Source organism: Amblyomma americanum, unplaced genomic scaffold (assembly GCF_052857255.1).
Source record: "Amblyomma americanum isolate KBUSLIRL-KWMA unplaced genomic scaffold, ASM5285725v1 scaffold_19, whole genome shotgun sequence".
Taxonomy (NCBI): domain Eukaryota; kingdom Metazoa; phylum Arthropoda; class Arachnida; order Ixodida; family Ixodidae; genus Amblyomma; species Amblyomma americanum.
In genome coordinates, this window is record NW_027526491.1 from 1,192,916 (window position 1) to 1,206,127 (window position 13,212).

General features: G+C 49.3%; 1 pseudogene; it reads left to right on the forward strand.

Moving 5' to 3' along the window:
- The first annotated feature begins 5,049 nt into the window (after window positions 1-5,049).
- Window positions 5,050-13,212, forward strand: LOC144111963 (ectopic P granules protein 5 homolog; annotated as a pseudogene).

Here is a 13,212-nt window from a genome sequence, read left to right on the forward strand (position 1 = left end):
TTACTTTTAGTAAGAACCAGCAGGAGAAGCAGCGACACAAAAGATTAAAGGTCACACAATAATCTTACCAAAATTATCACGCAGCAGCATTTGATGAGTATGACAGTGCAGCATTCTCATGAAAGTAAGATAAAAACTTAACAAAGGGTATTACACAAGCAATGCTTACATGCACAGAATATTCAACTTTCCCATTTAGAAGTTTTAATATCTGACGCTTTGCCTTGAATTCTGCATTCACACCAACAACCCCATTGTGTAGTATATGTAATAAGTCACTCGCACACAAAGTGCAGCACTACTATAGCACCACCTTTCCTAGCTCTCAGGCTCTGTTGTGGTTATTGCCATCACCAAGTGTTTTACTAGTTCCTAACAAGCAACATCAAATAGTTCATTTTTTGCAGCAGTTGTGGGAAAACAATAAAGCTGCCCTACTGTCACCTGGGTTGCTCAAACACTTTCCTCAGTCAGTAAAAACAGGTCCTTTGCATGGAATACAAACCCTTGCAAGCCAACAGGCGGAAAACACTCGTGAAATTTTGATATTGTACTTATCAGTTCGGGTGTGTGAGCTACCCTTGCAAGGCAGTTTTTGTTCACATATTGGCATGTTTAATTATACACCCGCACCAGAGCTGGTTAAATTTCCTGCCAGAATAGTTGTAGCTACCCTTATTATGAAGCAGGAGCATAGATGCTTAGGATGACTTCTTCCCGGTCAGTTCTTGTGATGTGCGCCTGCTGTACATGTTTCTGTCCGTTCTGCAGGCAGGTGTGCGCATCGTGATGTCACCACCTTCTTGCAGTTTACTTAAGGGCTGCTTTTATGCAATAAACTGTCGCAAAGAGTGTGCATCCTGCAAATTCCTTTGTCATTTAAGCTGGCCTCCTGCTGGTTCTTCATCTTTTACCTCTGGCGGAGGACTGAGAATCCTCGCCAGAATCCAACCACAGAGTGGAGTTTGGAAGGAACACTGAGGTCAACTTCATCCAATTTTTGTCCCCAGTAAAAATTAATTGTATGGCTCCTTTTGGGAACTTTGATGTTTGTTTGGCAGTAAAAAAAATGCCCTTATTGGCAAGAAAATTGGTCCCCCCCCCCCCGATAAGTTGCACCGAAAGGTTAGTTCTCCCATGAGACTTTGGTCGAAGTATCAGTTTTTTTCTCTCTAATTCAAACTCTTGATGTAAACAATGAAAAGGACTTCGTGATCGCCACTAGGAAGTGATTGGCACTGTAACCTAGCTTCAGAGATCCACATGCAAAAACAGTCTTGACATCATTGTAGTTTGCGTACGAAAATGGTTTTCTATACTTGTATTACATTTCTTTTGTTCACTTTTTTTTTTAGCTTGCGAAAGTTCAGTTCTGAGTGAAAATGAATTTTTTGTTACTAGAACATGACAATCTATCAATACAAGCTAATTTAATTTGTGCTCAATGTCTCTTAAACGTTGCCGCTTTTCCTTTGTAATACTAAAACACTTCATTCAGTGCCCGACTACTGGGAAAAGCATTGCGTGGCTATGACACAGCTCACTTGGTTCCTACAGCAACCCACGTGAAGCTCCACGCACACTGTTGAATCAAGCAATAAAAATGTTTAGTCTTGTTACTGTGGTGGATGTTTGCTTCTGTCTGTACACTTTGCTGCACTGACCAGCATTAGTAGGAAAAAAGCTAATTAAAAGCAGCATTGCTGGGTGAGGAAAGAACTCAAGACGCAGCATGAAGAGCTCATCAGAAATAATTTCATTTCAACATGCTTGCAAGGCCCGAAACTTTTAAGTGTAGCAGTGTTGCTTGATGAAGCTCACACAAGCTACTTTAGTAATCACCTTAGTACTCCAACACTGCTCATCAACATTTTTATATAGCTAAATTCAGGTTTGAGTTATACCATTACCCGCTGCAGTGGCTCAGTGTTTACGGCGGTCAGCTACTGAGTCCAAGGTCGCAGGATTGGAAGCATTTACATTTTGATGGGGACGAAATGCAAAAACAGTCATGCTGTGCGATGTAACACACTAGGTGCTCGAAATTAGCCCAAGCTCTCAGATACAGAAATTAGGATGGGCGAGTAAAATGAAAAAAATAAATAATATTGCCCAGCCCACATCACTTAAACCACAACGGGTGACTCATCCTTCTCCTTGATCCCTACAACCATAGCATATTTTGGGTGTCCACCATATGCCATAAAATTATTGTGCCACCGCTTTTATCGTAACCACACCACCCCCAGTCAATAACATTCATACCATAGTGGTTAATACCACACAGCAAAGGTAGTGGTAAACCTTCATGTCATTGAAGTGCACTTCTGTACATGGTTTCCACATTTCACTTATGTGCTATGCAGAACTGTCCTGAAAATTTGCAAAGTTACTTAAAGCAGAGCAACATCTGTACAGAGGAAAACCAAAACGACCATGGTAGAAGCTTACACACGCCAGCGTTTGCCATAACAAAAAGATAGTGCAGCTCACCTTCAATATTTAGTTTGTTTTTAGTGCAAAAGCAGTTCTAGCCGCACTACCCCGGTTTCATTCAGCAGTGTGTCTGTGTGAAGCCTCTGAGTAGCAAATGTAACTAGCCCACTGGGTCAGTGGACACCTCAATTGCCCTGTGAGTAGGCAGTGGCATTCACCAACAAATTCAGGCAGTTACTCACCTTTCCTTTTTTCAAAAATAGGGGAAGGTTTAGACTGGACTGATTTTGAGGAAAGGAAAAGTACATAACTGGCTCCCTGGGTCAGTGGACACCTCAATCCTGTTTTAAGGTACCTGTGGAAGTGGTGCCCACCTGCAAATAAATGTGCTTTTGCACAGTATTTCGTGCTTAGCAATGTTAAACTGCCAGCCAATTTCGGTGCAGTGCCACAGTCTAGTATCAAACGCAAGCTATATGCCGACAACTATAGTGATTCCATGAACACAATCAGAGCATACTGAGTTCCTTAGAAGCTCAAACGAAGTGGTCGAAGGCTGCATAAAGATGGCTTTAACTGATCAGAATAGAGCTTTGATGATCTGCTGGCAGTTAGACCAATGCTTTCTCACTTTCCAAAACCACACCACAATGTCGTAAATTCTGTACACGTCTCATGGGTTAGAAAACATTCTGTCTTGTCGCATATAGCTATGGTATGGGCTAAGAGCAATGCTCTATGAAGGGCCCTGACGGGTTTCAAAGATGTGAGGCCTTGCAATACCTGATTGCAGGGGTATTCCTGCACATTTTGAGACAAGTTGATGGCACTTACAGAATTGCTGCTTATAAAAATGACAGGCACATTGATACAGCTTCCATGGTGTTGAATTGGCAGATGAAAAGGATAAGGAAAAGACTACAGAAATAACACACTTAAACCTTGTCTAACTAAAATAGCATGCAAGCAGCAAAAGATCCAACAGTCAACCAGCTATACACACTGACAACCCCCAAACACACAACACAAAGGAACCTGGCTGGACTGATGAGCTCAGGAAGTTTGCTGGAACAAGGCAGTCGTAGCTGGTGCAAGAGAGGAGCCACAAGAGGTCGCAGGATGTGGACTCGTCATGCATCGGATTTGCTGCTGTATTTGCATAGACTTATTTTACACAGCTGATGATATCAGCCGGTGCATCTAAATCTTTCACCTTTAGCACCAGCCGCCCACTGCTCCCAGCATCACTGATTTTCTGGACATTCATACAGTAGAGGGACACACATAACAGTTCCCACCAGCGGATAGTCTGGTTTCTTCACAAGCACGTACCACTATTACCACAGCACACTATCACTAGTATAGACAAAATGCAAATTATAATGAAAAATGGGAATACTTAGATAGAGAGGACCTAGTAGTAGTGCTACAAATGAAAAGCAGCCATGACTGTTCAACCTATATTAATTAAACACTTCTTGTATCCATTTTATCATCTGCTCTGCTCTATTTTTGGCTCATTCAACAACGCTCACGCGCGAAATACCAATTTAGCCCTCTGTGACCGAGGCCGCGTCACAAGTATTCCCACATCTCTGTGTGGCACACCTAATAGCTATCGGCACTGATAAACTGATCCGATTAAAAAGAACGGCGTACCGATCGCACTTTTGCAAGTGCTTGCTACGTTCATTGAAAACAAAACTGTGCCCCACTGCACGCGTTCGTCAGGAAAATACATGCTCAAAACCTTTTTATAAACTCATTTAAAGCATTAAATAGAACACAGTGGAGGTACTGATATTGCAGACCAAACGTTACGAACTTTTACACTTTCTATGCTTACGGCAGACCGCAACTCAAGTAGAGCGAACTAGTTCATTCTAACTCTGCTTTCGACACATTGTGCCACATTCTAATTTCGCTCTAGTTTTAGCTCTACAACCTTGGTCTGCTTTTCCGCCCTCGACAGCATTATGCCAAAAACTAAGCATGCTTCAAGAAGCAAGAGCAGCAAGATCTGAATGCCATCCCAACAAAGCGAGCACAAAATGGGACGCATTTATGCGCTTTGAACGTACACTGCGCCGCCTGCAGCATGCAAAATCAGTGCCACGCGCTTTACGCTTTTGTCATCCCTGTTCGAACCGCCAGCAGTGCAATGCGTACACTGACGCGTATTCGTACATACCTGCGGCGCCTGCAGCTGCCTTGGTCGCACATGCGTAGTCCTAGCTCACTATATGAGAGCAAAATAAAGGCTGCCAGAAGTTGACGAGCAAATACACACCGTGAAGCTGTTCCCGTGTCCCTCCAAAGACCACTCCCCGCGGAAACAAACTTGGCGCCGACCCGCAACTGCCGTCCTTCGACACCTTTCCCCGCCGTATAAATCAAGTTAAAAAATAAAAACCAAATATAAGTTTTGTAGTTGTGGCGTCATCTCTTGACAATAATTTAAACTTTCTGTGAGTACTTTAGGCAACAATTATGGCGAAGTGTAGGGTACACTTCAGTTGTACCTAATGTAGGTGTAATTGTTGTTTTCACATTTTCTAAGCGGAAAACAGACTTGGAGGCAAAATTTTGCAACTTGCACAGTTTTTTAGATGACGTCATTGCTTAAAGGGCGCCATCATCGCCGAAACAGCTGATTGTTCTCTGAACAAAAGTAATTTTATTTAAAAGACGTAATTATCACTGCACACACTTAATGTAATATCTAGATGCGTAGTAAGATCAGTTCAGTACGATCTCGGAGATGACGCCGCTGATACGAAGTGTTGAGAGGCGTCAGTCGTGATAACTGGTTCGATGCGGATACGTCTACCTCGGCGGACCACCGATCTGCGCCTCGTTCGCGCGCTTAGCTGCTGCAGATGACATCATGGAGCAAGTAAGAGTGAAGAAGAAACCTAAAAAGAAACAACATTCTGGCCAGCCTCAGGCTTCCACGAGCTCCGCATGCGAGTCCAGCAATCTAGCAGTGACAAGTGCAAAATTGGACGCCGAAGGTGCAGTAGCTTCGCAATCGTGCGACGAGAACAGCGTTGTTTACGCGACTCCCCAGCCGTCGGCCACTGGTGATAACTGCGATGAGGCAAGCGGCGCTGCTCCTGAAGGTGTGGATTCATCAGCGTGTATCGATGGCACCGATGCAGTGCTGCCCAGCTACCCCGCAGAGGCCGTTACGGAACAACAGGACGATGGCGAAAGGTGCCCGGAAGAGCTCAACGCCGATCAGGTAACGGAAACAGTCACGCTAGCTGCCCCCAAAGTACCAACTGCTCCAGCAGAAAGTCTCGATAGTCACTACGCTTTCCCAAGTTCTTCTCATGCCGCCGCAACAGAGCGTTGCCAGGTTGGTGATACCAAAGCGCCCGCCGCAGTCGCGGTTCGCAGTGACGATGCGCTCAGTCGAAACAGAAGCATTGGCAAGTTGTATCCGGAGCTTTCGGAAATACGCGACAATCGAGAGTCTATGCGCCCGTTCACGGAAGACCAGATACTCATGCTGTACGAAAGCGCCTGGCTGAAAGCGAGAAAAAGCATAGTTGCGGAATTCGTGACCCTCAATGAAGAGCGACACTTGAACCACCACGAGCTCTACAGGCTTCTAGAAAATTACCTGAAGTCCAGGGAGCAACTTGCCTCAACACAGTCTGTTGTGCGCAGCTTACAAGAAGATGTCGCACAGCAAGAAGCATGCCTGTGGGATATTGTGCCGGATGTTGTTAGTGGAAAAGGGAGGTGCGCCGACAACAAGCGAGTCACTGGCGAGCATTATTTTCAGCGCGCGCTGTACAACAATGACGCGGCGTCAGCAATGGCGTCGTCTGCGCAGAAGCTGCTCAAGTTGCTTGGAGAAAAGCATGTCTTGCACATGCACAATGCTCATACACAGCGGGTCCAGATCGATTACTATTTCCAGCTGCTCTTGGATGCTGCTCCTTTCCGGGACATGCCAAAGAATACTCCTGTCAGCAGTGGAACGCAGCCGCAACTTGCGGGCAGTGTTGCTGAACTGAGGACATGCATCAGTGTGCTGTATGTGTTTTTGAGGAAGGCCGTGCAAGATGATGTGTTTGTGAGTGACGTGCAATCGTGGTTGCGCATGCTGGGAAGCCTGCTCTTACGAGTGGCTTCCTTGGCTGATCACTTCTTCCTGCTGAACCATGTGGTGCGGTGTCCACCAGGAATCCACAAGTGGGCCATCAGCCTAGTCCAGATACCAAGCCCCATGCCGTGGCCTGAAAACACCGATTGGCGCCAGGCTACGGTAGGCTGCCAACAGCTGGACTATGCGCTGGCGGCATTGGCCACCATTTTGCTGCCAGTTGAAAGCCGCGCAGAGTACCTTCAACCCCTACAGAGCGCCTTAGAGGCAGCCTCCTGCCACGAGCCATGGGTTGTGCTGGACTCTGATGGTGAGGAAGATGATCCACCTTCAGTGGTCTACTGGAGGGAGAACGACGTTGTGGCTCTGCTGAACCAGGTGCCCTTTGCAGGCATCTTCCAACATCTCCTGTTGGTGGTGTCCGAGGACTACGACGCAGCCAGAACTTCCGAGCAAGGTGTTCTCAAGCTGATTGCAGTGGCTTCGCACTTGGTCTCAATTTTCCATACTGGCCTGAAGACGTTTAACCACTCGCGTTACAAGCAGCTAACCAAGAGAATCAGCCGCTTGATTCGTCACACAGTTCAGTATGTCTCGGACCATTGGAAGAGCTTTCGGCTCACGCAAGGTGCAAATGACACGGCCATTCTTATGCGCCTCCAAATTGAGTATGATCAGTTCTTCCTGCGTGCAGTCAACTGCATATTCTACTCGCAGAGCACAGGCGCGTGGCAGTTCATGGCCGTCCTTCCTTACTCTTGCGTGTCAACAGTTATGCTATGGCAGTTGCTGTGGCTCCTGCACAATAATTACGAAGAAAAGGTGCAGCAGACCCATCTGTCTCCGAGCGAAATCTGTGAACAGTTGCAAGAAAAAGGGCAGAAGCAGAGCTTTGAAGAGAAACTGTGCTCCATGCCTCAGTCGGAGGTGTACTTCTTGCTGACTTCATTTGCTAACATGGCTACCTCCAGAGAAGGGGATGGCCGTGCTTTCACTCATGTGGTGGCCCTGGAAGTCTTCCAAATCACCTACCTGAACCGCAACCTGAGGCAGCTGTTTGCCAAGGAAGGACGTGATCTGCTGTCGTCCCTAGCGCAGAAGGAGCCGTGTGTTGTGTCAGTGCTACTGGACGCTATCGATGACCACATGATGGCACTGGGTGTGATGGCTTGCTACCTGATGCAGTCCATGCCCCTGCACCTGTGGGTTCCCGACAAGCAAGACTTGGACGTCATTTCTCATTTCCTTCTCTATTACCCACTTGACTCGCCCCAGAGCCAGTTGGCTCGACTACTCATCGAGAACCTCAACTACGGCTTCAATGAACAGGGCCAACTTTCTCTGCAACACTGCCTGCACCAACAACTTGCACTTCTGCTCCTCGAAGCCTACAATAAGCTGTGCGTTCCGTTTGAGGCAGCTGGCTATGTCTACAAGCAGGTCCGTTACTTGTCGTATCTGGCAACGGGCACCACTGGCGAGACTTCAACGCCCATGGGCTTTGCTGCCTGGGTATGGACAACCCTCTTCCAACTCAAGCTGCATGCATTTGACAGCAACCACGAATTGCAGCTGCGCCTTGTCATGGATGAAACTCCTCCGCCAGACATTGCACCAGATCTCGAACAGTGCGAGTGGCTCCACCCTCTCCTTCGGGCTAGCAAGGACCTGCGCCCTCCAGCTCTCTTTCTGTCGGTTTCTATCGGGACTATTGGTCACTACCGAGAACAGGTGCTTGGCACTGGCCTGAAGCTCGTATCAACACTGATACTCAATGAGCAGCATGCAGCAGCCGTGAAATGCATAGGTCATATCTTGCCACTCTTCTATTTGCATCAGGACATGCTTTTAGGCAACCAGCAGTTCCTGGAAGATTTACAGCGCTTAGTTTTGGCAGACAACACGTACCTGGCAGCAGCCAAAAGTCTTGTGGGGTCGGAACAGCAAGGCACTGTGCTGAAGGAGCTTGCTGCTATGATGACCTGCCTTGTTCAGCAAGCCAAGCGCTGGGGCCTTCCATCACTTCCCATCAGGCTTTGGACAGCACTGCTATTCCACCTTCCCGACACCCCCATGCACAGAGCAGCCTACAAGCCCAAGGGCCGGGAAAATGTCATGCACCTTCTTGACGTTGTGGTACAGCTGGCCTACTTTGAGGCAGACTGTCTTGACAGTGTGCTGGCACACTTTACAGAACTGCTCGCCACCTTGCCGGCGCCCACAGCATCACAATCCATGATGAGGTCAGTGTTCTCCTACATGCTTGGAAGCCAAAGTGGCTCTTGGCCAGCGATGGTGCCCTTCCAGTCGGCACCGACGTTCCCATGGTTTTCCCTGGCAGGGATGCTTGCAGAAGCTCAGCTACCAGAAGTGGCCACTGCCTGGAAGTCCTTGCTGTCTGCCATAGCAGATTCACCCCAGGTGTCCATGGAAGTCCTCGTCAAGAAAACCATGCAGGCACCCTTGGATGTCCTACTGCTGTACCGATGGGCTTACCAGGCTCTACAGACTGATGCAGACCATCCCGCCTTGCCCCTTATATGGCAGCAATTTTTTTCCCTCTATCTGCAAAGGTGTCCCAATGGTAATAGTGCAGGCCCTCGTTTCTTTGAGAGCACAAGCTATTTCTCTTTGCTGAAGAAAATGAAACGGCGGCTGAGTGAGTTAGCAGACCATAGCTACCAGCGGTGTGCTAACACGGATGAAGAGGAACCATCAAGAGATCTGCTTGAGAGGTTGTTCAAAATGTACCGCACTTTCAGTCTGTGGCTGGAAGAGCCACGCCTTCAGACTGCCAGCATTGACTTCAGTGCCCTGCCATCTCAGTACTGCCCCGATGCGCTGTGTGCCATCATTCAAGGAAACTGCCAGCTCTGGCACGAGCTTGTGTCTCTGGAGGAAGGACAGCGCAAGCTCCAGAGCCTTCAGCAGCTTCCCCAGCGACCGAGTGCCAGCCGCCCCTGCAGAAATCAGCAGCAGCATTGTGAACAAGCCCCCGAAGAACGCATCATCTCTCGGCTCAAGACATATGAAGGCCAGATGCCAGCGCCTTCCATGCCAATGCTTCGACCAATCATTCCCGCCGTGCCTTGCCTTGCACCACAAGTGCGAGAGTTGGTGTCTGCGCAGCTTAGGGTGCTAGTAGGTGAGGCGAGCACAGTCGTTGGCCGGCTGGACAAACTGACCTGCTTGGATCACATTTGCCGGGAGGAACTGTTACCCATTCTCTATGACAACGTTGCTGCGTTTGTGCACCTGTCCGTGCCCTGTGACTACCGTGAGGAGTGCAAAGGCCCGCTACACCTGAGGCTGCAGTACTACGAAGCAAGAGAGGCCCCCGACATTTCGCACAAGATAGAGAAGAACAGGACCGAGTGGATCGCCACTCTGACAGAGCTGCAGCGTGCTCCACCACATGCCAGTTGCTGCGCACAAGTGCAGCTGGAGGCCTGCCTCACTCAGCTGGTTCAGCGGCACTGTCAGGCCACCCCAGGCACGAAGGAGGCACTGCAGAAGCTGGGCAGTGAAGTCTTCTTTGATGTGGTCGGGTTTCTGCACAAGGAGATGGTGCAATACCTTCCTACAAGACAGTTTGTGACCCTCTGCTTGGACATGGTGGGAGAAGAGTTTGTGGCCAACAGGGCTGATCAGTGCCTGCCTGTGCTGCAAGCGATTCTCAACGACCCGAGCATGGTAGGCCATGTGGCTCCTTTCTTCAGTCCAGGAGCAGCAAATGAAGAACAGTATGCCCTCATGTACCAGTCCGTAAGCTCCTGCATCATTCCAAGCCTCTACAATGCTGTGTTTGTGATGCTCTCCAAGTTTGATCTCCCTGGCTGGCTGATCAGCCACGAGCCCAGCAAGGCTGTGCGACAGCAGCTGCTAGTGGCCGTGGAGAAGGCACTTTGCAAGTGTGGCATCAGTCCGCAAGCACCCTTGTTGCCGCTGGTCGAGGTATTCCACCTTCATCTCTACAGCTTGCTGCAGTTCCACTTTCCTGAGCACTACGCGTTCGTCCTTGCCATGCTGCTCAGAGGCACAGAATCCTGCTCCATTGCCGTGACCACCTGGGGCGTGTTTCTGCAAGCACTGGGTTACTGCATGCCTGACAAGGTAGTGAAGACTTACGATGAGGAGTATGCAAAACATCAGTGCCTGTTGACATTGGCTGAAGCTGGGGGAAGTATAGACACTACAGCAGACCACTTCACCGGCCTAAGAAAATCTGACGCCTCCACAGCAAAGAGTGGCTTGTATGGTCGAGTGAGGCCGTTTCTTCCAGTGCTACCCCGTTTCTTCAGTGTCATCGCACACTGCTACATTTGGGAAAAGCTCAAAGCTCCTAGTGCCAACTTGCAAGAGGCTGTAAACATTGTGCTGCGGCTCTATGGACCCTGGCTGGAACTAACCGACGGCAAGAGTATGTGCCTGCCGTGGCTCCCTGGAGACACAAAAGATGCTAGCTGCATGGCAGACTCACGTGTTACTGTACTAGCCTTCTTTCATCGCTGCTGCCAAGATGCCTGGAATGTGAATGTCCTGTCTCTTGCTTGGCAGCACTATTTCATCAAGTATGTGTGGACCAACCCGCCAGAATACATTACCACTGCTGTGCAAACTGCATTTGCCACATTGCCTTGGTCACAGTTTTGTCCCTCCACAGATGACATGAGGCTGGCTTGCAAGCTTTTGGAAGCAAAGTATTCTGGCCACTTGGATTTCCTGGTCAACGTGTTTACGCAAGTGCAGTGGAAGGAACGACTGGACGAAACCCTGCAGCTGGCAGCTGAATGTGTAGTGGAGTACCACTCATGTTTTGCTGAACTGGTTGTCAGCCTTGCATGACACCAAAACATGTCTGCATTTGTGGCCACCACTGTTGGCCCACTGCACGAGCACGAGTGGGGCATGCTGCCTGTGGAACTGGTCAGCCTTGTCCAAAAGAAGCTTGCCTGCAACTGTGATGTGCGCCAGCTTCTGAAAGCAAGCCCCGGAACAGACAAGACAATGCTGGACTTTGTGGCCACCCTGTCGTGCATGTCACCCGGAACCAAGAGAGACCCAAACAAGCAGCTTTCGTTTGTGACCACGCTCGTTGGACTGTATGGCCCGGCCCTGGAAGCTGCCGAAGTTCAGGACGTGACCATGCTCCTGCCGCAGCTGCTCGACCAGTGTCAAATGGTGCAGGGTTCTGTGCCTGTTCTGGGGCGCGCCCTCTCTCTCCTGGACAGTGGCCGCAAGGGCAGCGCGCAAGAGCAGGCACTGCTCGGAGGCCTGCTACCCTGGCTCGACGAACGTCCGGGACATCCAGTCCTGCTGGCTGTGCTGGCAGCAGCCTGCACCAATATCGCGTCAGCGCAACACCTTGTTTGCGTGACGGAAGCCTGCCTCGCTGCGTTTTTCGAAGAAAACACTGCGGCCGACGGTGGCTGGGCGCAGGCGGCAGCCGCTTTCCGGGTTCCCGAGCTGACAGTGGCCGACTTCCGGGAGCAGTGTGCTATGCAGGGTGCGCATCTGACCCAAATGTGCTATCTGATGCACTGTTTGCCGCAGTGCCGCTCTCCTGAAGACGAACGTGCTCTGCTGGACCAGCTGGCCGACTGGGTTTCCCAGGGCCGAGCTGGTGGCGAGTCCGAACCCAAGCTGCTGCTGCTCTGGGCCAAGTTGCTGACCCTGAGCCTCCGTCAGCTTGACTTTGGTGGCAGCCCACAAGTGGTAGCTCGCCTCCTGGGAAACTTCTGCGCGACGTTGGGTGTCCTGGGTGAAGACCGTGACACAGGTGGCTTGCTCGGAGCTCTGGGCATGGGCCGCCGCTCAACGGTTTCTGTGCAGTTCAGGTTCTGCTGCCGTGTCGTGGCTGCTTTTGTGGCTGCGCGGCTCACTGACAATGCAGCTGTGGCCAACCAGATGCTCTCACGACTTCAGGTCCTACAGGCCACCAAAGCATACCAGCCCCTGCTGCAAGAGATCCAAGAAGCCCTGAACATTGTGCAAGACACTAGTCTCACTCTTGGAGACAGCCTGCACATGATTCAAACACTTGTGAATTTTTTCTACTGTGAAAAGGCTTACCTAAGGGTCCTCTTCTTTGGCACTGTGTAATGTTTGCTGGAGCTGACTCGGGGTCGAGTTGTCTGTGGCGATGCGAGGGCGTCTTTTATAATTGTAAAATTCTTAGATTGCAGTGCAGCGGAATGCTCGCAGTAAGAGATTTGTGTGCAATCCTTCGTACCCATTTGTTTAAGTCTGGCCTGGCTTGTTCTTTGTTTGAGGTGTGATAAAATTGACAAAACCTGCAGGAATATTGAAGCAGCAGCTATCGTAGCAGAGGAACTCCTCTAAAATTAGCTATCGTCACACACCAGAGGCACCACCATTCTGTTAAGTCAGAATATGTGTGTTGTCAGTGTTGCTGTGCAATGTTTTTATTTTGCCACAGATCACATGCATATAAGCTTAAACCTTTACTTGTGCGACAACTGAATTGAGAAAGAGCCTAACATGTGTGCGAAAATAACCGGCACCTAATAAGTTACTGTGTCGCATAATGAAATTAAGTGCCTCACGTGCAAGCCTTGTTTTTATAATACAACGCTTTACTTTGTACAACTGAATGTCTTTTACGAAACTATAAAAAGCAACTGGGAGTTGTCTGTTAA